Source organism: Vulpes vulpes, chromosome 7 (assembly GCF_048418805.1).
Source record: "Vulpes vulpes isolate BD-2025 chromosome 7, VulVul3, whole genome shotgun sequence".
Taxonomy (NCBI): domain Eukaryota; kingdom Metazoa; phylum Chordata; class Mammalia; order Carnivora; family Canidae; genus Vulpes; species Vulpes vulpes.
In genome coordinates, this window is record NC_132786.1 from 115,947,365 (window position 1) to 115,974,344 (window position 26,980).

General features: G+C 38.6%; 2 protein-coding genes across 7 annotated transcripts in view; one reads left to right on the plus strand and one right to left on the minus strand.

The window, feature by feature from the left end:
* Nucleotides 1-26,980, minus strand: part of IMMP2L (inner mitochondrial membrane peptidase subunit 2) — an 848,028-nt gene that overhangs the window by 376,049 nt on the left and 444,999 nt on the right. The window lies entirely within an intron of this gene.
* Nucleotides 25,193-26,980, plus strand: part of LRRN3 (leucine rich repeat neuronal 3) — a 35,776-nt gene continuing 33,988 nt past the window's right edge. Inside the window, exon 1 of the mRNA XM_026012165.2 lies at nt 25,193-25,844. The gene's annotated coding sequence lies outside the window, so the exon portion shown is untranslated. The remainder of the gene's footprint in view (nt 25,845-26,980) is intronic.

Consider the following 26,980-nt stretch of genomic DNA (forward strand, 5'->3'; position numbering starts at 1 on the left):
TGCAGTAAAAAAAATGCTGTTTATTTGCCAAGTGATTGTTAGATATCCTTTGAACTCACATATTTGGCATAACAAGGAATAATAATGAACCAATCTATAATGACAGACCATAAAGACCACTAGAGTCGAGTTTTTTCATCTGTAAAATTGGAAAGTTATAGTGGATAATATCTGGGATCTCTTAAAACTAGAAAATTCTATGTTTCCAGGTAGGAAAGATATTAAATGTGTCTTAATTGCTATTTGGCGATTAATAATTATAAGGAACACTCTGATTTTATTGACCAATGTTAAGCAGCATTTGGATTCCCAACATACAGATGTGTACAAAACGGTGATTCTCCTGGCACCATAGGCTCAATGTCTCTCTGATCCCCACCAATGTCCAGGGGACATGGGCCATCCCTGGGAGGGAGACAGCTAAGGTGGAAACACAGCTGCACCAATTTCAAAGAATTGATATCCAGGCTCTCTTCAGATCTGCCCAGAACACGACACCGAACCAGTTCCCAGGGACAAAGAGAGGGCAGTGTCCCCCAAAATTTCTTTCAGGATTTGCAAATATATCACAAAACACCACAGTTCAGTCTCCAATACAGCCAGCCATCAGGTTTCATATTCACGGTATCTGCCACTCTTGCCCTTCTCAAAGGCAGTCCATATATAACAGAACAGAGGCGATAAATACTATCCAGAAACTTGTAACATAGATTTATAGGTTGAAAGAAAAACAGTTTTACCAAAAGTAGTTCACATTTTTGTCAGAAATATAGGACCAGATGTAAAACCATAGTGAGAAGAACACCTGCCAATGTGTAATGTCCAAAGAAGCTTTGAATACTGAAAACAAAGCTATAAATTCTATTGGGGAAAAAAAAGTGAGTGCCACAAAACTGAAAAGGGCTGCAGTTCCCACCTAAAAAGGAAATCTTTGCATCTGAAAATGTCAGCAATCCAGCATGCTGTAAAACATCCCACCAAAGTATTAAGGAACACACCCCATGGCTATACTGTTGCTGTCTGTCATGGCAAAGGGTGATTAGTAGCAGTCAGTTAATAAATGATAGCGTAGGGAAGTAATTATATGTAGAGGTAATGGCTAGTGAAAGCTTTTTTTCTTACTTTTTTTTTTTTTGTTTAAATAAAAATGTTACTTGTCTAGAAAGGACTAGTGATGGGAGAATTTTTTATTAAGAAAAATAAGAAAAATTGGCCCCCCAGAAAAACTTAACAAGGCTAGGTTGTTTTTGCAAACTAGAGTTTCCAAGTCTGCCAAATTGAGTCTCAACAGGGAAATGCTAACTGAGTGTAAAATGATTTTTCCCTGGTAAGTTTGAACTAGAGTTCATCGGAATACCTCAAAAGCATCTGTTGTGCCATTATGGCCACACTAAAGTGTCTTGAATAGCAGATATATAATATTTTCACTGAACCCTAGATACTTAAAGATAGAACACACATATCTTAATTGCTAATATAAATATATATTCAAATTTCAGTTAAGTAATTAAAAAGGGTTATCTATTTGATATTTTTCTTTACACTAATTGAAGTCTCAAATTTCAGATCAGGAAAAAATAACTCTAAAACTTTGTACCTTTTAGTTTTTAACTATGTGACATGTATTACTACAAGTTTATGGTATATGAAGAACTTCTAGAACTCAGCAAGAAGAAACCAAATAACCCACTTCAAAAATGGGCAAAGGACTTCAACAGACATTTTTACAAAGAATATATACAAATGACCAATAAGCACATAAAAAGGTGCTTATTAGGTATTAAAGAATTACAAATCAAAACTACAAAATATAACTTTATATCCACTAGAATGAAGACAATTTTTTTTTTAAAAAGGGAAAATAACAAATGTTGGCAAGAGTGCAGAGAAATTATAACCCTGACATACAGCTGGTGGAAATGTAAACTGCAGCCACTGTAGAAAACAGTTTGGTGTTCCTCAAAAAGTCAAACATAGAAGTACCAGATAACCCAGAAATTTCATTCCTAAGTATATACCTCCAAAGCTGAAAACAGGTACTCAAACAAATACTGGTACATAAATGCTCATAACAGCACTATTTAAAATAGTCAAGTGGTAGAAACAACCCAAATGTCCACAAGTGAGTGACTGTATAAACAAAATGCAGTATATCCATTCAATGGAATAGCATTCACTCATAAAAAGGAATGAAGTGCTCACACATACTACAATGTGGATGAACCCATAAAACATTATTCTAAGTGAAAGGACCCAGACATAAAAGGTCACATATTCTATGATTCCATTTATATGAAATATCTGGAATAGATAAATCCATGGAGTCAGAAAGCCTAGATTGGTGGTTGCCAAGAGCTAAAGGGAAGGGAGAACAAGGAGTGCTTACATAATAAGTACACGGTTTTGGGGGGACATGGTAAAAATGTTTTGGAATTTGACATAAGTGGTGGTTGCACAACACCATGAATATAGTAAATGCCACCGAATGGTACACTGTGTGCTTTAAAATGGTTAATTTTATGTTATGTTGTTTCACTTTCTTTTTTTTAAATATATAGCAGGCTTCCCAAGACTCTGCTGCTGATAAGTGTCCATAAAAAAAAAAATGATGGGGTCATGACAAATGAGTGAAAGAGAATTTTAAAAGGAAATATTGCCCACTGCCAAATCTGGGACAATATAAGAATCACAATGAACAATGATGGTAATAGCTTATAACACATTGTGGGGAAAAAGAATCCATTAGCCCTTACTGGTACTAAACAAAAAAGAGAGAACAGAAAGCTATGCTTTACAAAAGGATGCCAACTAATAAATATAAAAGAAATGATAGGGTTAGAAATAACCATTTGCAATAAGCATCATAATAGTACTTGATTCAGGCAAGGATCAGCCCTAGATGCTAAAACCATTGCATAAAATTTGATAAGGAATGGAATATATACATAGAGTTGTTACTTTTTTAAAAGATTTCATTTATTTGAGAGAGAGAGAATGAGAGAGAGAAAGAGAGAGCATGAGTGGAGGGTGGGGAGAGGCAAAAAGGAGAGAGAGAAGCAGACTCTCTATGGAGCAGGGAGCCTGACATGGGGTTCAATCCCAGGACCCTGGGATCATGACCTGAGCTGAAGGCAGATGCTTAACCAATTGAGCACCCAGATATCCCGAAAGATGTTACTTAATACACACACACACACACACCCATAGTAACACTATAGCACAGAAACCTGCCAAATGCTACCTTTACTAAGGGAACAAAGGTAATGTCACTAAGACTGGAGCAAACTGACACCCTGTGCCTCTTGATATGATGTAAAGTTGTACTAGTCCCAAAAGGCAAAGCCTCAATCCAATCATGAAGAAATATTAGGAAAATCCAAAATAAAGAAGATTTTAGAAAATTCAAAAAATGTCAGTGTCATGAAAAACAGAGTCTAAACAACTGAAGGCAAAGTATCATCCTCAGCTGGATTTTTATGACAAAAGTGGCTGTAAAGAATACTACTGGAACAATTAGTGAAATTGGGAAATGGGTAATATATTAGATAATAACATCGTACTGATGTTAAAAATCCTGAATTTGATAAAGGTACCATGATTATATAAAAGAAAAACTTCTTAGAAAGGATTTAGGGCTAAAGGGTCATCATATCTGCAACTTACCTTCAAGTAGCTCAGCAACAGTGATAGTAGTAACAGTGACAACAGTATGTCCACCTACCTATATACACGTACATATATACGTATATAGACACACACACACACACACACACACACACACACACTTGGTGGCGGGGGGGGGGGACAACAAACCAGCAAATGGGCCAAGAAGCTACTAATTGCTGAGGGTATCTGGAAATTCATTGTTCTATCTTTGCAACTTTATTACAAGTCTGCAACTTTTTTTAAATTAAAAACTATTTTTTATTGGATTTCTGAAATAAGTTTATTTTCACTAAAGCCTGCAATCTTGTTCAAATCAGAGATTGTGTTCTCAGCCATTTTCTCTCCTAATTGCTATTTTCCTCTTAGAAACATGGCAAACAGAAATGAGAAATTTCATTTGCTTATTGAGTCTATCTGCTTGCCAGTGCAAGATTATTCCCCATGGCATCACTTTTATTGCTATTTTGGGTCCATTTTTAGGAATCTCAAATGTATGGGATTCCACTACTTCCCCTTAGAGGTATCTTCTGTTAACTGTTGTTTGCTCAAATAGAGGTCTCCCTCAAATGTTTCGTTAGCTGTGTTATCAATTACTCAGCAGAACTTGTCACTCAGAAAGATACTTATTTCTAATGGCCTGTGCTCCAACTTCCTTTAATTATTAACATTTGGCTTCTTTGCAGGGAAATTTGGAAAATATTCTATTTGGAATAAAATTGTTAAATGTAAAAACATATGTGTTTACTGACTTGGCCAGAAGTTTCTTTCTCTCTATCCCTTGGCCTGTTTTAGGACCTACAATGAATGCTTCATCTCCAATAGCCAAACATTCAGATGAAAATCACTTCCATACAGAAGACACCTCCTGGATTCTTCCTAGTGATTTGGACTATTGAACTATAGTCTCAGAAAAACATCAGAGCTGAAAGGGACCTCAGAGACAACCAGGTTTAATTCCCTCATTTTATAGATAAAGAAACAAGGTCCAGAAAGGCTAAATGACCTGCCCAAACTAATACATTAAATTGAGGTCAGAGCTAGAGTAAGAAACCTGTTCTATTCAATTCCTTTTTTTAAAAAATATTTATTTATTCATGAGACACACACACACACACACAGAGAGAGAGAGAGAGAGAGAGAGAGAGAGAGAGATGGGCAGAGACACAGGCAAAGGAAGAAGCAGGCTCACTGCAGGGAGCCTGACATGGGACTCAATCCCAGGTCTCCAGGATCATGCCCTGGGCTGAAGGTGGCGCTAAACCGCTGAGCCACCAGGGCTGCCCTCTATTCAATTCCTGACCTGTAACCTTTCCACCTTCCACGCTCCTTCATCAAATGGTTCAGGGTCTTTCTTTTAGCTGATTACCACTCTAAATATCCACGAGAATTTGTAGAATGCTAATTTGCTTTTCATAAACACTACACTTGCAATCATCTTTGAAAGCAAAGTTTATTTCTAACAAAGTTGAAAGAGCTGTATTTATTAAGGTTTAGGGCAAAATGCAGTTAATCTTGGTCTCATGTAAATACACAGGCCCATGAAGTGTATCTTTAGCTCTCTCATTTTTGGACACAGCTCTGCCTAAGTGCTTGTTCTTCTGCCAACTACCTAGACATCTCTGAACAATATTTAGCTCACTTTGGAAGAGGGAAGTTGGCTTACAGAGATCTCACCCGTACAGACACTGCTGGGAATCAACATTCTAATGTTCTTGCTAATGGGGCTTGATTACAAAAGAGGGTGACAGAGTCCCAATTTTTCTTAAATGCCATGTTTTTTACTTCCAAAAACATGTCAATGCCTATTTTTCCTTCCACTTCTGGTTCCAGCCAAGACTGTAATCACATATCAGATTTCAGCAATAAGAGTAGTTTTGGAGTAATTTTTGCTATAATCAAAAAAGAGAACTGCTAAAAATCTTGAGAAAATCTATTTGTATAGAACCTGTAAGAAAAAAGAAATCTGGGAGAAATCATCAATATGGAGGTGACTGCTAGGAACCATTCAATGGAATGACAGACATCAAAGGCCAATCAGAGTGGAATGAAGAAGACATGATGGGAAGCCAGAAAGTGGAGATAATGGCTGTAAGGCAACAATCTCGTGGAGTCTGATTGTAACAGGAACAGAAAAGTCTAGCAGTCATTTTTAGTTTGCTTTCAAATTTTTAAGTTTTATTAGTATTTGTGATAAATCTGTATTAGTAACTGCCAAATCTGATGGTCAATAGTCTGTTTTCATAAAACTCAAAATTGCAGAAGGATTTAAAACAGCCATTCCTTTCTTCTCTGGGCTTCGAAAACACTGAGCTCTTCTGGCTTTCTCCCTGCTGGTTGCTCCTTTCCTTCTTCTTCTGGTAGCTATTCCACATTGGGCTCAAATTAAATGATAGAGGGCTTCAGGTCAAATCTCCAGACCTCTCTGTCCTCCCTCTATACACCATTTCCCCAGGGGGGTTATCTAAAGACATGCTGATGACTTCCACAGTTATGTCTGCAGCTCTGTTTTCTCCTCTGGGCTCCAGGCTTCTACTTCCAAAATGTGATGCAGCCATTATTTGGCAAAAAAGCAACCCAAGATTAACTCACTATTCTGAAATGTGTAGAGAAAAAAAGTAATGTTTCATTTTTATTTACAGCCAATCTTTCCCAGGCTTCTACTTGCTGGCTAGAAGAAAATTAAAAAAAAAAAAAACAAAAGATATCTTATCTAGTTTAAACTTGGTCAAGTCTGGTAGTTTGAGAGATCCTTTAATATTTAATTTTTCTCTAGGGAAAAAAAAAGCAAAAAAAAAACCAAAACAAAACAAAAAACTACGTGGTTCTTCAAATAGTCTCCCTCATGACATTGGTGGGAGGCATCCACTGGCTTTTGTCATAATCCTATTAATGTATAAGCTCCTTGCTACTCAAAACGTGGTCTATGCGCCAGCAGCATGGACATCACCTGGGAGCTTGTCCAAGATACAGGATCCCAGGCTACACTCCAGCCCTACTGAACCAGAATCTGCGTCTTAACAAGATCCTTAGGTGATTCACAAGTATAAGAAGTACTGTACTGCCCAAAGCTGACATCCACGCCTCTTCCTCTGCTGATGTTCAGAACTGTGATCTATGGTTGCCACAGTTTTTATGAGATTTTGATCAGTTGGTTTGCTTTGCTTTGCTCAGAATCTTGTAGTTCTGTGTTGGTGAATCAAGTCAGCTTCAACTGGTGGCACTCCTGACTGGCTGACTTGTCCTCCATTCAGTGTGTAGTTCAGGGACCAGCTCAGCTCCTTTTATTTTTATTTTTATTTTTTTTTTTTATTTTTTTTGCTCAGCTCCTTTTCTAGGGACTCTCTGGCCACTGGCTCACTGTCTCCAGCTCAGCTTTTATGGCTTTGGGAAGGTTACTCTTGAGGGATCTTTCTGCTAGTATATGATATGGGTAAATTGCTATGGCATAGGGTAAGAGTAATAGGAAAATGTTGAGGTGGTATTTTAGAGACCTAAGCAGTGATATTACTGTTTATCTAATGCATCCACCATCTATAAGTCGAAGGCTCAAGGGGTCTTTGGAAGACACTGCTCCAACTACCTTACTGTCATCCTTCTCCCCTCTTTTCTTCCTATAGTTTCTTAGACTAGAGTAAATAAAAGGCTTTTTCCTTTACTTCCACTACATCTTATTTTTCCTCTTTCTGGTTCTACAGAAGCCTTAATAGTAGATATAGTTTCTTCCCAACTAAGGAAAAATTACATAAACTGAGTCACTTGGGCCCAGTTAGAATTAGGAAAATCTTATCTCCAGATGAAAGCCTAGCTTGCCATATTTGGTTTAGAAATCCACACCTTATAGCCTATGTATAATTGTTTCTTTTGCTCATTGCATAGTTATGTTTTTTAGAAACAGAGGTAAACATTATAGTGACTTTCTGGAATTCCCTTTTTTTAGACAGTTTATATTTATTTTAGTACAGTTTAAGATTACAGTAAAATAAAATTCCTGAAGAATGAAATATAATTTTTCACAAAGTACGGATCTATGGTAGTCTATAGAATAATGTATCTATATACCTACCTTCTATGCTAAGCATAATTAGGAAAGGTCTACATTTGGAGGTACAGTGTGATCTTATTACAAACTAAAAACTCATATTGAGTATTGAACATTGAATTCCTTCTGTTAAAATGTTTAATCTCCCCTCTGGGAAATGAATGATAGAACTGAAGAGGGTAAAGTTGGTTTGTGCTTTGTTTTTCATTTGTTCTGGTTTTTGCTTTCCACAGCAGAGTGAAATATGAAAGCATTTTAACTTTTTAAAAAATTTTACCCCTCCATTATACAGGCAAAACAATTCCATGCGGGGATGGGGACAACTTGCTCTTCTCTCAGAATCCCACATCTCATTTAATAGTGAAACCAATCACACACATAGGTGGTTTCAATGTAGGAGTCTTGCTTAAATAATTGTCTCCTATATCCTTTACACACCACCCACTAGCAGTCCTTTCACATCTAAATTTAAAATACCTCTGGAATCCTACCATCCCTCACCATCTATTTATCATGGAAGTCCAGCCTTTACTGTATCTTTTTCCTCTTAACTCTGACCTTCCTCTAACCAATTCTCACTCTAGCAGCCTAGTAATTTCTGAAATGGTGAATAAAAATCAAAGCCATTAAAACCACTTAATGAAAAAAAAAAAAAACATTTAATGGCTGCCCACAAATTAAAGTCCAATTCTCTCTCATGGGTTTCCAAGACCAAAGATGAACTCAGTCCTGGTCCCATCTGCACCTCACGTCCTACTACTTTCTCTTTATTCATTACATTTAGGCACACTGGCCTTTTTCTGTCCTTAGGACATGCTAGACTCATTCTTGCCCTCAGACTTTTGTATGCACTGTTATTCTGCCTGGAACACTCTGCCCTGGTGTCATGGCCCAACTGTCCTTTTAGACGTTCATGTCTTGGCTCAAATGTCACCTTCTCCAGAAGAACCTCTTTAATACTATAAGTTAATCATTTCTCTTTGTTATTCACCATGATATTAGCTTGTTCTAATTTTTTAAAGCAACATACACCAATCTCTGGAATCATCTCATCATATATTTGCAAGTTTATCATTGCCCATTTATCACCTATCTCCTACATGTCCCCAACAAAAAACTCTGACATTGTTGAGTTTTTTACTTTTATATTCCCAGCACCTAGTCCAACACCTTAGTGTTCAAATATCTCTCTTAAGTAAATGAATAAATGCATGCATGCATGCATGCATGCCGGCAAGGGCATGGTAGGAAGAAGATTCATAAACTACTGTGTGAATTTGGTATTAGGTTTCAGGAAAGCTAGCTGTAATATACACGTCAAGAGTCTAAAATGCCCAAATCCTTCAATCTAGAAAGTCATTATGGCAATCCAATCCCATGAACTCTACCACTGCATTATCAACAATATGAAACATTGAAAAAACTGTAAAGAACAAATGTCCAATATTTGTGGAATGAGTCATCCATATGATATTAATATACATGCTAAACATAATTAAGATTTCTTTTATGATGTAATTTTTAAAATATGGAATATTTTCTATTATTTAAGAATAAAAAAATGTCCTACAACAAAGCATCCTGAAGTATATGCCATGCCTCCTTTGGTGGGCAAATGCTTTTCCTCTTCTGATTCTTTCTGAATTTTCCAAATTTTCTACAGTAAACCTGAGCTATTTTGTTAATAAACATGTTGAAACTCACATTTACCTATTTAAAACATGGAAAAGAAATAATACAAGTTTTGTTGAGTCAAATATGACAATTTTTGTAATAAGCTCACTCTTTCTAAATATAATACCGCATGAATGAGTCTATAGTTATTTTTAAATTCACTATATTTTGATCATCCTTCAATTTGATCTGTCCTGGGAAGATAAGTTTTGACTTGGGCTTTAACACAATGTCCTAAATTATATATGAGATATGTGCTTCATAACAAAACAGGAATGCTCAAATATGCATATTAAGGATTCTAACTTTCCAAAAACATTACTAAATAAGCTTCTAACTTTATCAAATCATAACTATGTGCTAGTAATTTAAATTATAACTGTAAATTCTCAGTTCTTATTCAGATTATAATCTCTTTGGTCTACTGACAAATATAAGCCTTCTAAACAGGACTTACTTCTCCAAATAGGATGCTGCTTGGTGTTAATCAAAGGTATGATTGTTACAACAGACTGCAAATATTCTTGCTGCAGGCAAAAACAGAATTATAATGAATATCTGATGATTCCTGGTACCTGGAGACATTTTGAGAGTTCACCCATTAAGAGAATGAAGTACAAATATAACCACATTGGCCTGAAAAAGAGCAAAGGCTGTTTGACAGAGCTGACTCAATCCTTTCAGTGCAATGGTGTCACTTTTATAAACATACAAAGAATATTTCAAAAAAGTATATAGGTGATCAAAGGGACATTTTAGCTGAATGTTAAATCAAGTCAAACATTGGGCACGTCTCCATCATTTAACACTCAATTAAGCCAGGTTAATAATAAAGATAAATTTAATAATAATGCTGAGTTTGCTACTATCATACAATTCCCTTCAATCTCCCCTATGATTGCTCACTGGCTACCAGGCATCATGCTGAGTACTGAGAATATGGAGATGCATCCACCCTGATCTCTGCCAAACCATGACAGGATAACCTGTAAGGGACCTAATGTATACTCATGTTGAAAACAGAAACTTCGTAATAAGTCTCGGTATTAGAACTCTCCTGTCAGCAGCCACGATAGCTAAAGTGCTAAGCATACACTCTAAGTAAATACTCCGTAGGCACATCGGATCAGAAACAGCTGGCAGCTTCAGGCGTTCATTTCAAAATGAATTGAAGGCTCATAATCAGAACTAGTGCGGGTATTATCGACAGGATAAGTACTTGTGTACTTTCACAAGAATAAACTTTCTTTCAAATCTAGGGCCATTTAAGTGGTGTTGGGATGCAACAAAATTCTAGAAAACAGCCAAGTTTATGGTATTTCTTAAACCTGGTCAGGCAGGAGGTCTGAGAAGGATATCTACTTGAAATAACACATTTATTAAAAATGCACAACTGTCAGTGAATTTAAGGATACTAGAGAAAAAGGATTTAAACACACACACACAAGACTTTCTGACACTGCTAAGGGCTTTTACATTTATTAGTTTTACACTACTGATCTTTAAGAATTTATGAAGGAAATAAACTTGTACTTGCTTACTCTGTTCATTGTCTAGGTTTTAGACTTTGTTAACATCAGTGCCCTAGGACACACTTGAGCAGTTTCTTCACATAAGGACTGTCCAGAGTCCAAAGGTCTCCTTCAGTCACTGGTTGTCATGCAGACAAGTCATCTAACTGCTATGAGTGTCAGCGACCTAGCAAAATGGCAAGGAATCTATAAATATGCATTAATTTCTGCATTTGTGGATTAAGTGATGTAATGTTACATCTCTTATTTGTTGAAAGGATTAAAGTAGCTCAAAAAGGAAATAATTATGCCTCCCTTCCCTACAATGGAAGCTCCTCCTGACTTTCATTATGGGTTTAGAGGTGGCAACCTCTGACTGGCGTGTCTGCACAGCACTTTCCGTACATTGAAGAAACTATCAATTGCCTACACTGCACAATGGTGGGGTGGTGGTGGTGAAAATAATTATATTGTAATCAAAGTCCCATAAACCATACTTTCCAGAGTGAGGAAGAAAAAAGATCTTCTGATTTTTCAGCAGGAGCTACATTCTTCGCTGTGGTTGGCAGGGGCTAGAGAGCAGAGCAGGAGTCTTCTACAAGCAGCATTTTCTCACTCCTTATCTGAATTGGATGCTCATTAAAGAACACCAAGCACCAGTCTGCAGTAGCCATTCTGAATTTAACAGTGACAATTTGGAGGCTGCAAATTCGAAGGTCTGACTCTGAACATGTGTTTGTTTACTGGCACAGAGATAGCACTATACCATTTAGTTACAAAGCACAATGGAGCGAGTCTAGATTAATACAAGAATGCATATTTCTGTCCTTCCTGGCCTGTATGTGACACTTCTGAGTGAGACCCTCACAAGAGCAGGAATTAAGAATAGGTCAGAAGAACATCTGCTTTGCTTATTTTGATTACGTGGGCAGGCAAAGGAATTTGCTTTTATAACACCAAAATAACTTGGGATGCGGCAAAAATAAATGCACCTTCTGTCTCATGGCATGTTATTACAGTAAGACGCTCTGTGAATGCTTGGTGGCATTTTCAAGCCCTTTTTGTTCCCCTCATTTCTTTCTAGGCTCCATAATGCAATCCTCACGGTTTGAGCACTAGACTTCAAATGAGACATCTATTCAGAGCATGTTCAGACAAAACGAGTGGTTTCCTTAGTAATGGGAACGATGTGAAAGCACAGCCCCTCCAGCCAGCCAGGCTTCTCCCTGCCTTGCAGTGAGCACATAGGCTCTCAGTGAGCATTATACAGCTGGGAAGCACCTCCAAAGTCTGAAATGGCTAAACACTGAATATTCATTGCATGTCTAATAAAATGTACCCTTTATAAAAGGTTAAGGATGTAAGAAGTACTCTTAATGGTGAGGGTTAATTTACCCAATTTCTGTATCATGTCATGGGATGGAAAGAAAAACAGAGATTTCAGCAAAGAGACAGACACATGTTTTCCTTTGAGTACATTTTAAAACATTTCCTTGTCTTAAAAACATAAGCGTGTCTTATTATTTTTCTGGCTATGCCTAAAGACTGCTTCTTCTGATTTTTCAGTTTTCTGTGTAGCGATCATCTTTGATAAAGCTCTGAAATTCTGTTGCTTGGAAAGGGTATGGATTCTGCCTTTTTACAGTCTCAAAGTTAAAAAAAAATAAAACAGTAGTTTTATGTATAACATTGTTGAAGTTTTATGTATGTGTACATATTTATCCATTTACTTATTTATTTTCAGGACAACACAACTAAAGAGAGAGAGAGAGAGAGAGAGAAAGACAGAGAGAGAGAGAGAGAGAGCTGGTTACTTTAACAGAGGAATGTAATAATCATTCATCTTAAATATTGACTCCAAAGGGCAATCAAATATAGGCTATCCTAGAATAAAAACCAACATGAAAATTCAGAAAAAAAAAATAACAGAGTTGGTAGGATGGCTGTTTTTGAGGATAATCTTGACAGATATCTTCCTACTATGTTGAAATCATCCAAGTAGGAAGAATGGGATACAATAAAAGATTTTGACATGAACAAAGTAAGGCACAGCTAAATTACGGTTAGCATTCTCTCATGAATCTGATTACAAATAATCAAACACACAGCAAAAGCTATGCTATAAAACACACAAAGAGATGAATGAACCTCAAGAGATATTTGGAGGGAAGAAAATATGGTTTGTAGAGGTTGGCTTTGGTTGATCTACATTCCAGCCTTAGGTCTTCACTATCCCTGTGATTGCCAACATTAACCAAACTTTCTGAAGCTCAGTTTCCTCTTCTGCGAAAAGGGGAATGTTCCTGAATGTTTCACAGTTTTGTGAGAATAAAACCATATGTACACAGTGCTACACACACTTGAGTATCTGACATGAGGTTAATACTCAACAAATGCTATTTATTATTATACTAAGTATTCTTATGATTTCAGCATGCAAATTTCTGCACTTGCAAAGCAGTATATATTTCAAATTCTGACGTATTCCATTGTATTTTGTGGATAGCTCAAGGAAAATCATTTGTATCTCCCTGAGCAACAGCAATAATAAATGTAACAACAGAATAACAACAACATGAAATTTGCTATCAGAGAGAATATTGCATCCCCATCGTTGAGAGTAGTGAGCTGTTTCTCGCCAGAAACTGTGATGGACTCCTTCTCATGGTTCCTATTTGCACAATGGTTCTCTATGCATCAAGAACAAATGTCTCTGACCCAGTTGGCCATGGATTATGGCTAATTATCTCACACAAGAACCAAAGCACAGTCTTGTTCTCATTTATGCAAGTCTACACATCCACTCTCACAGATTTAAAGACTCATGCTGCTATGCTTAGACACTTTGCAATTTTACTGTCTCATCCATTAAACTGCTACTCAAAATTCATTCGTCCATTGATTCAATAATGCATTCTGATCAATTATTCTATATTATGAGCCCAGAGGCAGAGCACTAAACCCAGACTCTTTGAGCAGGACAGATTTCCCACAAGAGGGGCTATTTAAACTGAGGATTAAAGGTGAAAGGCCTTGCTGAAGAAAGCTGTGTGCCTACTGTACAAGCAGTACAGCACTCCAAGTGCCCTGCTTGGAATTAGGAAGCACACAAAGCAGGGAAAAACCAGCATGTACTTGAGGAACAGCAGTTTACATGGCTGGAGCAAAAGGTGACCTAAAATGCGTACCTGGATCCAAGAGCCAGATTATAGGAGCAACTGAATGCTAAGGAGCTTGGGACATTTTTCAATTTATGATGAGACACAAAATAGGGTTTTGTTTGCAGAAGATGGACTGGAGAGGATGATACTGAAGGCAGGAAGTTAGGAACAGTTGCAGCAAACAGACCATGGGATGATGGAGGCCTCGCTGATCAAGACCAAGATTCACGGAAATGGGGGAGTAAAATCAGCAGGATATAGACCAGTTGAATGCAGGACATAAGTCATAAAGAGGATCAAAGACCTTGAACCCCCCTGAGCAAATGGGTAGTGCTACTATCACTGAAATAAATAAAAAATAAAGGAAGAGCAGTGATATACACTTGAAAGTAAGGATTACATAAGAAGACATTATATTGTCTAAGAGAGCATGAGAAGAGGAGGAGGAAAAAGAAGAAATTTAGTATAAATATTTAAGAGGCAGATAAGCCCACAAGGACAGGAGGCAGGGTGTGCAGGCATGTATGAGCGGGACCAGGAGGCTTCGATGTGCAAGAACCAAATTGGGAGGGTACTGGAAAGATTCAAAGGGGAGTTTCGGTGGCATGGGTGGAGTAGAAGCTGGATAAAAGTGAGCTGGAAAAGGAGAAAGTGATGAATGCAACAATAGCAAATATTGACAGGACCCTTAAGAAATTTATGAAGAGAACAGAGATGGAATGGCAGAGTAGGGCTAAGGGCTAAAGGAGGATTGTTGTTAATATTTTAGTATGAGTAAGAAGCATGCCCATGGATATTGTGTAAATAAGTCAATTGCAGAGTGGAATGGGGAAAAGGCTTTTAGAGACAAATTGCTAAGAATACAGAAGTGAATGAATTTGGAAGAAAAAAAGGAGGGACATAAAGGTTGGTAATAACAAAAAGTCTCATCTTTCAAGACTACAAATGAGAGATAATGATGCGTGTGAATAAAGAGACATTGGTAAGCTAAGATGGTGTGAAATAAAGGGCGTTCACACCTAAAGCCGAGAATTCAGTGAAGTTAAAAGCAATGACATTCTCCTAAAGAATATTTAGATTGAAAAGGCTTGTTGAAGAGAGCATGAAAGTTTGAAATCATCCCTGTAGATGATGGGATAAAGAGTGGCCCTAGGATGAATACCGGAATGGAAGGGTACTGCAGAGGAGCCAGCTGAAACACGATGCCCTGCATTTACTGGGGGTGTAGTGTGTGCACCACCACATGATTTCCTCCAGGAGCACTTCACCTCCTGGGACAGGAGCAGAGAAGAACCACCATGGTGTTGTTCGGGGGTTTGATGCGCAGGAGAGGACCGGAGCAAGAGAATCAAGGTGACTTCTGAGTTTACACGACCAACCTTGGTGGGTAGGAAAGAAAGAGAAAGAAAGATGACCAGGAAAGAACCGGTCTCAAAGGATTTGAGGTCTTCGTGGTGTCAAAAAGCAGATGTAGGAGGAGCATAGTTTTAAAATAGCCAGATAGATAGAGTTATGGAAGAAAGAAGGATACTTCAGTTCAAGATTTTCTTTTTTTTTTTTTTTTTAATTTTTATTTATTTATGATAGCCACACAGAGAGAGAGAGAGAGAGAGGCAGAGACACAGGCAGAGGGAGAAGCAGGCTCCACGCACCAGGAGCCCGACATGGGATTCGATCCCGGGTCTCCAGGATCGCGCCCTGGGCCAAAGGCAGGCGCCAAACCGCTGCACCACCCAGGGATCCCAGTTCAAGATTTTCAAGATAGAACAACTCGAATTACCAGTAAGATTACAGAAGCATCTCTGGGAGTGGGTTTCTGAAATGAAGTAAAAGTGACACTTATTTTCTTTTAAGGAACTGAGTAATTTGGGGCTGGTTTTATACTTAAAGGTTGAAATCTCTGGAAATTTTAGCAGTATTTGGGCAGAGTAGAATATTTTTCACTGGGTATCCAGTCTGTAATCTACTGACAAGTAGAAAAGAACAAAATAGGAAGGTAAGAAGTCGCACGTGTTTTACAGAAACGTATAATAATTAATGTCTCGGTATTGGGAAGCCAGACGCTGTGCAAGAACATGGTCCCTTCCCAACACACACGCACACTCAGGGGCAGGCACCTGCACACCCAGCTCTGAGAGGTGGGATGAAGAGTAGTCTCCAAGAACAGAGGTCATAAAAATAATCAGGTCCTGAAAGGCGACTGGATTTTAGGTAAAGGAGGAAATGGAAGGGGAGGTTTGGGAAGTCATCAAAAGGATGGTAAATCTGCTCACAACTGAATGATAGGAAAAGTGAAAATAGGGGGGATTCGGGTAGATGAAGCCAAGGGCAGCTATGAATGCTCAAGGCTGCCAGGGCCTTGTTATCGCAGACAGAGAAACCCAAGCAACATGAGCAGCGCAGGGACACGGCCTGCCTCAAATGTCTGTAAATACCCAAGAGGACCACAAAAGGCCAAGTCTCGGGGAGTGACCTGACTGAGCCACACAGATGGTGAGGGTTACAGGACTTTGAGCTCCGCGAAAGGTTATTCACAGTTTGAGGACAGCAGAGAGGACATGGCTCAGTGCCTACCCTGTCAGGCTCCCAGTCCTCAGGGGCAGGGCGCGTGGTGGCCCGCAGCCCCAGACCCCTGGCACTGAGGTGACGGTGCCAGGAAACACAGGCCTGCCTGGCTGCATGATGCCGCCGTGCTGTGTGCTCGGCTCTGTGTCATTTGATGACAACGCCACACTTAGCACAGTGAGTGGTTCGGAACTCAAGCTTGGGAGCCAGACAGATGTGGCTCTGAGGTCTGGCTAAGCCACTCACAGGCCACGTTACCACAGGAGGTGAAGGAACCTGCGTCCTCTCTCTGCGAAATGAGAAAACAGCACCTGCTTCCAAGCTGACTGTAAGAAATGAAAGAGCTACTGCCAGGAGAGTGTTTATTCAGCTCAGAGCTTGGGGTACTGCTCTCGGTAAGGGGTACCTGGTATCCGCAGGTCCTTACTGCTCAGTGTACCAGACACCTTCCTCTTCCAGGGGCATGACTCCTTGTTCCCTGCCCTCTAATTTGCGGGGAGAGGGAGAGAGATGACAGAGGAGGACTTCAACCAGGGACAAGCATAGGGCCCAAGTAGACTAGTGGAAGGTCTTCCCCCCACAACTTTTAAATTCAAGCTAAGAGAAAGGGACAGTCTCTCTCTGGTGGCAAGTAGTATGATGAGGGACTGGGGAGCCAGTGGGGGCCAGGCTGCTGGGCGCAGAAAGAAAGTTGGTCTGTAGTGAGAGAATAAAGCGGGTGCTCTGAGAACAGCCCACCGGGGAGAAGACAGACAGGACCTCCAGGAGTATCTGAGTCCATGGCCCATTGGTGTCTGAGGTCCAGTTTCCCCTCTGCCTATACTAGAGCACATGAGACCGCATGACCCTTGTTACAAACCCACTTTGTAACCACAGCTAGTTTAAATCTAAACTAGTTTAAATAGGGTTTGTCTCCCTGGCAGCCAAAAGTACCCCGAGTGGGGACGGCTACTGATACATTTAAAATAGTGGAGACAAAGAGTGGAGAGTGGCAGAGACCACAGCTGTTATCCCCTTGTCATGATTCCTTGAAGAGTGCCCTACACACACTCAGAGGTCAATACCTGCCATCGAGAGACAATACTTGAATTCTATCAGCAAAGTCTGGACACTGACCCATATGCATTTGGCCAGACTTGAGTATTCCTCTTGCTACCCAGAACTCTTCCAGCATCCTGAATAAGAAACCAGCTGATGAATAGGTGACTCCAAAGGAAGTCAGGCCCGAATATCATATAAATAATAAATGAAGCAGGAGCTCTCCATAATAGATGCACATTGAATGCCAAGTACATGCCCATAACTACCTCTACATGCTCATCTAATTAACTCGTTTTTTTTCTAAGATTTATTTATTCATTTCAGAGAAAAAACTTGCATGTGCACTGGTGTGTGTGGGGGGGGGGTAGTGGATAAAGGGAGAGGGAGAGAAGCAGACTCCCTGCTGTGGGGAGTCAGACCTAAGGCTTGATCCCAGGACCCTGAGATCATGACCTGAGCTAAAATCCAGAGTCAGATGCTCAACCAACTGAGCCACCCAGGCACACCAATCAACTCATTTTTAAAGACAGTCTGAAGACCAATGATTATAGCAACCTCAAATAGTCCTAGTAGAATATAGTAGGATTATGAGATAGAATTTAAAGCTAGAAATTCAGCGGGCGCCTCAGTGTAGGCAATAACTATAAGTATCTTTCATCATACTCTGCCAATCTTGAGAGTGGTAGTAAGTGCCTTTCTCTCTTCAAAGTACCTTCCCAACACTAAAAAGAATAACTCTATGAAACAATCACTAGAAGATTAGACAGAGAAGTTTAGCTCTGGGCCTCCTGCCTTCTCCATCAATGAAGGAAGAAAATCAGATGAGGATGCTAACAGTCACCTTTGTTCTCCTGCCTAGCAGAAGTCTAGAAGCAAAAGTGACATAAAATATTCATGAAAATTCAAATGACCCTTTAACTTCTAGATGACACAATATAACTGGATGACTAAATATTTTAGTGACAAAAAAAATGTTTGCTTTCTCTTGCAAAGAAATCACTGCTTTGAGCTCTTGTTTAGATACAAATGGATCACTTTCATTAGCCCACCTTTACAAAAGAGCCCACCTAAAACCAGGGAAATTCTAACAGGCTTTGCATAAAAATATCTCACCAGGGGCAAACTGTCACCTCATGCTGTTTTGGTTCTTAATTTTTGCCTAAAATTTCCATGACTGTACGTGCCTTCTTGGTTCTTGGGAGTTTTATTTTTGCCCAGAACTTACATGTATCTTAGTAGTTTTATGAACCCAACTCCAGTTAATGTGTCCTAATCAAAGAAGATGAAAAGAGAAAGTGACCAGCAAAGAAAAAGGCAAAGCCAAGAGACACACTCTATTCTACCATAAAAAAAAAAAAAAAAAAAAAAAAGCTATCTTAGGAATAACCTTATCCGTAACTGAAGTCACTGATCTGTCCAAATCTATCCTCTTGGGGGAGGTAGGTTTTTCATTAACAATTCTCTGATTTTACTCAATGATTGGAACAAAATCAGCACACAGAAGAGAGTAGTAAATTACTCTTTCAGTCGCTCAGTGAGGTTTAATTAATCAAATACTGACCTTTTAATATATAAAGTGTACTATTGAATATACAAGGGAAACAGGACATTACTTTTGCCTTCAAGTTGCTTACTATCTAGGCACAAATAAACCATATGTGATAATGCACGTTAGAACAAGAGAAACATAACAAGTAAATGTAAAATGTGATAAAATAAGGAAAATACTCCTTTTCACTGAGATAGGGGAGCTTCTTAAAGGATGAGGTCTTTGAGTAGAAGCCTTATAGAACTGGCACATTTACAGGAAAAAAAGAGAGAGAGAGAGAGAGAGAGAGAGAGAGAGAGAGAGAGAGCTAAGAATGCAACACACAAGATCCATTCAGGAAACGATAAGCCATGTGATGTGCCGAGGATGGAGATGTGTTGGAGTTAGGAGTAGAGAGAATGCCCAGCGATACGGGAAACACATCAGAGTTGATAGAGCATAGTGGCTGCAAGTCTCAGCCTTGGAGTCAGAAACACTTCTGTTTGATTGCTGACGCTACCAAAGAGCAGCTCCATGAGTTTTTGCAGACTCAGCCCTCGGTTCTCTGATTTGCAAAATGAAACTAACAGCTAGTACTTTAATAGGGAGGACTGAATGAGACAATCCATGAAAAACTACTAACAGACCACCTGGCACAAAAAGAAAGCTCAATAAATGTCTACGATTATTGCTGTTATCTTAATTATCATGTCTTGGGAGAACTGAACGCTAAGTTAGGAAGGTCAGATATTTTACCAAACAAGACAGCTCCAGTTGTAGACGGAAAGCTCCCCCTCAAAAGAACTTCCTATCTTATTTTTTAAGTAATACCTATTATTTCTTATTATAAAAATACTATGTATTTACTGTGGAACGTTTGAGAAGTATAAATAAAATAAAAACTACCTATTATCTTATCAAAGATAAATACTGCTAGGGATTTGGTGTATATCCTTTTTTGATGTATTTCTTTTGCTATTTCTGTTCTTTTCAATTATTTCTGTGTAACTTACAAACTATCTACTTGTCTATTTACCTGTCTACCTGCTATATTTTTTTAAATGACTTTCATGTTTTATTTCACTGATTGTTTACATGGCTAGGGAAGTAATATTCAATTCTCTGAAAGAAAAGAATAAAGGGATGCACAGAGAGAAGCCAAGATAAGAGACAGAGAATGGCAAGAAGAGAGGGACAAAGAAGTCTGGGGAAGAGCCAGACAAAGACAGAGATTTTATCTCCTTAATTTCTGACATCTTTCTTATTCCTGGGGGTAAATTCCTTGAGTGATAAAATTACTTTTGTTGTTCCAGTGGAGTTCTAACCTTCACTAAAAATATGCTTGGTTACAGCAAAATACAAATCTTACCTCCCTAATCACCCTCGGCATGGAAAGATGCCATCCTGGAGAAGCAGAGTGAACGGGGGTCCCTGCAGGAGCAGCAGATCTATACTTCTTGTTCACTTGTCATAGAGGGAGGACAGGCCTGCTTTATGTTTATTTTTCTTTCTTACACTTCCCATCAATCCTTGTTTCTTTTCATGTCTGCTAAATTCTGATAGTTGAATTTGCATATTTTAGCATGTAAAGATCTCTTTCTTCTCCAGTTCTAATATTCTGTGAATCTCTGATTCTAAATATTCACAAAAAGCCATAATGAGGCTGTAAACCATGTGAATGTACTTGTGCCATTGAAGTACAAGCTTAAAAACTGTTAAAATGGCAATTTTTACATTATATATTTTACTATAAGAAGGAAGTCACACTAAAAAATATAAAAAATAAGACCTATAGTTAAAGGGGAATCCACTTTTGTTTCCATTTCTACTTTCTCAAACCCTTTTGAGAAAAGAAAACTCTCTGATCCAATGTGCTTTTGTTCAACATTCTAACAAACAGCCAATGCCACTCCCCTTACATCATACTTCTAACTTAATTAAGACCTAATCTGCTATCAGAATTAGACTACAAAGGATCATGTCACTGAAGATCTTCCTAGTACAATGTCAGCCCCTCCTCATCAGTGGCCCATGAATAGTTATTTAGCTTTCTGAGCATATCAACTCACTTTCCAACCAGACACTGCATTTCTTCAGAGCTCCATTTCTCAAACAGAGTTAGTAAATTCTTTCATTACACCGAACAACCATAACTATATAAAAACATCTACTACCTAATGCAAAAATTCATTCCTTTTAAAAAATCGTATTTTATTTTTAGCCTCCCTTGTTGCTGACTATATTGAATTGGTTGGCTCAGTCATCAATCAAGCATTCACTTATTTTACAAATGAATATTGAGTGGCTTGTTCAGTAAAAGAGCCTTGGCTCTGTAGGCAGACAGAACTGAGTTCAAATTTTTGCCCCATTATTTCATAGTTTTGGTACATTGGGCAAGAAATCTAACTTCTCTGAGCCAATGTTTCTACATTGTCGAATGGGGATAAAACATCTATTTTATGTTGTGGAGATTCAATAACTTTTAAAACATACATAGTTGTACTCAACAAACATTGTTGTCTCCATGATTATGTAAGCTATGGAGCTTAAAGATGAATAAAATATAGACTCCTTCCAGGAGACTCTACTCTATAACCTAAAAAGGGAAATGAGTCAAATTATAGAAACAATTGTAACACATTTTAAAAAGTGATAAATGGTAGGTGGGGATAAAGATCGTGATTGTGGGTCTAATGAGAGATCCTATCTTGCTAGAGGGTCAGAAGAGGCTTCACAGGGGAAGTAGCATTTGCACTGTGCTCACTTGTTTAGGCCTAAGTAGAGGCAGCCACCTGGAGTAGAAGGTAGAAAGGCCATTCCAAACAAAGCAGAGAACTTGAACAGATGATGATGATGGGAGTGACGATGACAAGAGTGACAGTGACAATAACAGCAATAATGTTGTTGCCAAACATCCATAAAAGCTTACTATATCCCAAGTACCTTTCTAAGCTTTTACACATATTAACTGCAGTAACCTAGGAGGAAACTGAGATGCAGAGATGTTAAGTTCTTGTTCAGGGTCACAGGGCTAGGAAGTAGCAAGGTAAGCACTCAAACCTAGGTAGTCTATTCCCAGAAAGTGCACTCTGACCCACTACCCAGACCACTTCTCCCACGAAAGTGAACAGGAAACCAATGTCCAGGATTCCATGAAATATTGAGAAACCATTAAATTAATTAATGGAAATTCAACCATTAAATCAATGAATTAATACTTATTGTACCCCTATGGTTTACTTGATGATGAAGGCAGAACTTTTTCAACATGGTTTTGGGCTGTAATTATTCATTTATCTTTTAAAATCATTTTTAAAATCTACATTTGCATTAGAACTGAACACTCATGCAGGAAACCCTGCAGATATTTACTATGAGGCAGCTGACACATACGTCCATGTAACACAGTATATTTGGAATGTGAAACTGTTCTGAAGTTTTGCTGGGTTCTAAAGATAAAATCTTGAGAAAGAAAAGAAAAAAAAGTAATAAATCGAATGGAAAAAGAAGAGAAAGTGGAGATCTATCAATTATCCAGTAGATGAGAGGGCGAAATGGTAGGAAAAGCTTTGAAGATGGTGAGGTCTACTCTTGCTCTCTCTGACCAGCTGTATGCACTTAGACAAGTCTCCTGACCTCTTTAAGACTCAGGGCATTAGAGTCTAAAGATTCGCTGGTTCTCATTTGATGACTATTCACAATTGTACTAATTCAAAATCACTGAAATCCTTACTCAATCACAGTTTAATGTTTTTATATGGCACTTCATTATATAGATGTGATAACTAAATAAGTTCTTAACATGTTTTTTTTTTGAAGAGCTACCTTTCATATTTCCAGTAAATGGCTGATAACTAACAGTCACCTGAACATATAGTGATTCTACTAAAGCTACCTATGCTCTTGTAGCAAGAAGGAAACTACAAAGAACAAACTCTTCTCCCTTTTCGTCCAAAGCCAGAGCTATTTTTCTCTCATACATTAAAATCTCACTTACTTCTAATGTTCCATGATATGAAATTTATAAAAATGAAAGCTTTTAAATTTGTCATGTGCCTACAGCAAAAGGACAATTGCAAGAAAAGCAATTTCATCCCCATATGCCAAAGAACAGCTAAACAATGAGTGAAAACAATTTCCTATGATATAGCATCAGGTAGCATTTAAAAATATCCAACTTTAACTAAATTAAACTTAGATTTTTCTTTTATTTTTTAAAGAGACTGAAATTTAAAATATTAGGTATGATTGCTGGTTTCATTTATAAACCAAGAAAGTGGTTTAATCATGTATCTGATTATCACCACTTACTTTCATTATGGAAGTGCATTATAATTGGTTTGATTACTGAATTTGTCTATTATACAGTCAATACCAATCAACCAAAATGAAATGCTTAAGGAATCAAGAGTAGAAAACTAAAATTCCTTTTTAAAATAATTATCACAATTTTATTATAATTCTTCCAGCATGCAGAAATATAATCCTGCAGATATTGAAATGCTATGGAAAATTCAAGGAGTAAAACCTGGAGAAGGTAAAATCGAGGGAGGAGTAATGAGGATGATTATTACTATTATTAAAAGTACATTAAATCATATGCAGACACACTACATCTCAACATCCCCAATACTTGGCCATAATCCCTACCATTCCCAGAGCAATGCTTACAGATTAAACATTATATAGCCAGTAAAGAATAAAGTCTTACAATAGATTTTCTGAAATTAGAGTTAGTAGGTTAAGCAAGAAACAACTTTTTTCTCAAACTCATTTTTATTCAAAAGATTAACAGCCGTTTAAATAAAGTTTTAGAGAAGGATAAAATAAAGCACTTGAGAACTTTAAAAAAAAAACCTAGAGTGAGAATATTTACTGGTTAGAAACAAAGCTAATATTTTAATAAATTTCCTGCCATTATAATTATAATAACTTAAAACTATTGGTCTTTGTCATTTTGATAAACATTTAAGCAACAATTAGATGTGAAGCTCCCCCCCCACACACACACAAACTAAATTTATTAACATGAAAATGTCATTTTTTTTTACTCCACTAGAGGGTAGTCTTTCAAAACTAGGTCTGGAGCCATGAATCTAGCCTGTTTTTGACCTGTTGATAAATTAATCCTCATGTTCCAGTCCTCTCAACAAGATGTTCCCCTAGGATACTAATTAAGGTTGTCAAACATGCATTTTTAAAATTGCTGTCTACTTTCTTATAGGTGTTCTTTCAGTAATATACACTGCTATACTTTTCTGTGTTTCTTTTCTAAATTTCTGATAATTGGGTAAGTGTCTTACATATGTGGTATATGTGTCATATTTTCCGGGTGAATATAATTCAGAACTAGTAAATTTAAGAAAAAACGGACATTGTTTTCTTGAGGATTTAATTGATTAGAGTTGAAATACTCTCCCAAGAGTAGTAAAACATACCTTTTAAACATACACATAGAAATACCCACACGAACACCTTGACACGTGTACCCATTCATCTACGGCTGTCAGATTAATTGCATCAGATATAAAGAAATGAATATAATTGGAAATACTTATTTTTTTAAATACCCTCCCATATGCCAGTGTTGTGAATTATAGAGAAAAAATTAAAATGTAGTCAATCCAGATAAGAAAGGTCAGTGCTGAAAAATGCTATTGAACAGTAAGCACATGCACTAAATTAAGTAGCATCCAAGAGAAAACCAAATGCCACTCAAAACAGTTTCCAGCTACTCTTCTTAAATAATAGAGCCATTGGTGAACTTTACAGAGGAGTCAGAGCCGCTGCGTCCCTCCCAGGTGTTTTTAATATTTGGGAAATCCTTATTTGTAGCACTCCTGCTATTTCCAGAGAGAAAACACAGTTTCTCTGGATGGATGATAACCTGAAAATGGGAAAACTTGTCAAAAATTTCTTCCTCTCCAAAATAAAAAATAAATAAATAAAAATAAAAAAAGGAAGAAAGGACGGAGGAAGGATGGGAGGAGGAAGGAGAGGGGGAGGAAGGAAAAGGGGAAGGAGGGAAGGAAGGAGGCAGGAGGGAAGGAAGGCAGGATGAAAGGCAGGCAGGAAGGGAATGGTACCTAGGAAAATATGCAAGCCTGGTTCATTTATTTGTATCCTAAGCAGCAGTGTCACAGAACAGACAGGTTGCTTCAGCCAACCAGACGGGAGCAGCTGCGAGTGCTACATCCTGGCAGTCCGAGGCGATTGGCTCCTCTCTGGGGAGCGGAGGGTGTTCGGTTATTAATGACCGCCAAGCAGGCAGCACCATGTCAGTGTGACAACTGATCGGGTGAGCGATGCACCACTAACCACCATGGAAACGAGGCGAGAGAAAGCCAGCTCCCAGCACCTCGGTCCCCGGCACTGAGAGCCCCAGCCTGCCGGCGGAGAGAGAGTTCCCGAGGAGAGAAGGAACCCCAGCCGCAGCCTCCTGCCTCCCTGGAGAGCTCAGAACAGACAGACACAAGCCCGCTCGCATGTGTGCCCAGCTATAGCACATGTTTGTGCATACTTTATCGCACGCACACACACATGCACCTATTTACACCCGGGCGAGAACACCACCATGTGATTATCGCTGCTAAGAGGACTGAGGACCCCAGCACGGAGGGAAACAGAGGGCGGTGTATCCCCGAAACTGCTTTGGCAAGGTAAGTTCAAAATATACATTTCAATGAAAATAGGGCTCGGTCTCCTATAGTTGATGCTGGTGGCGGTGGTGGTTGTGGTGGTGGTTGTTTTTCCTCTCAAACCTAAATTCTCCGTGGATGTTTTCTTCTTGTCTGAAATGTAAAGCATTCTGCTTTCTGTTTTTACTTTTGAGGGGAAATTCAAATGCAAAAGCCCTCTGGCTTTGGGGATGCTTAGCTGTGTTTGTGGGATTCTCCAACATGCATTTTACTAGCTTGAACGCCCATCAGAGGATGTGAGTGGGAGAGAAAAAGCAGTGCTGGGGAGAGGAGGGAGAGGAGGAGAGGAGGGAGAGGAGGGAGGGAGAGGGGACAGTGGGAGTGAAGAGAGGAAAGAGAAGAGCAGAATTTTCGTTTTTCTTCACATTATTTGTCATGAAAAGCGGACCACACATCATTCTGTATTTTGAAACCAACACCCCCCCCCCAAGGGGGCATCTTCCTCCCTTTTCACCCAGTGGACAGAGATTGAGGCAAATGGTGCTGTATGTCAAGAGCTAAGAACCATTAAGCGGAGTGGCGGAATGAGCATATCACAAACAGTTATTGAATTTCCGCCAGGCTACATCTTACGGATCGGGGTAAATGACTTCCCTTTAATAACATCCTCCCGCCGCTCTGAAGGGACAGGGCAATGCCTGATTGCTAATGCAGCTGCAACTGACACACGCGTGGTAAAAGGATCCCATGAACCAGAAGAGTTCTAATCTTCTTTGGTAATTAACAGAATCACAGCAGGGTGGCTGTAAAGTATGTTCGCTATTTCCGAAGATTTTTGTTCAGACCGACTATTCTATTCCCTTGGCTCTTATTGAGCTTATGTGGTTTGATTTGCTTCTAGTTTATTTATTTTTAACAGTATGTCCTTGTTTCCATGCCTCTAATTTTAGTGAGGGCAGACTATGAATATGAGTGGAACCTTCCTAATTTGGTGCAAAGGGGATAATGTGAGGAATAAAAAGGCAAGAAGTCAGCATTCAAAATATCTACCTAGGAGATAGTGTGCCCTGGCACTATATATGTATTACTCATATCCTACATTTCTCTTTAGTTTCAGAAGCAATGCCTTTGAGACAGAATTACTCTCAGTAAACTAT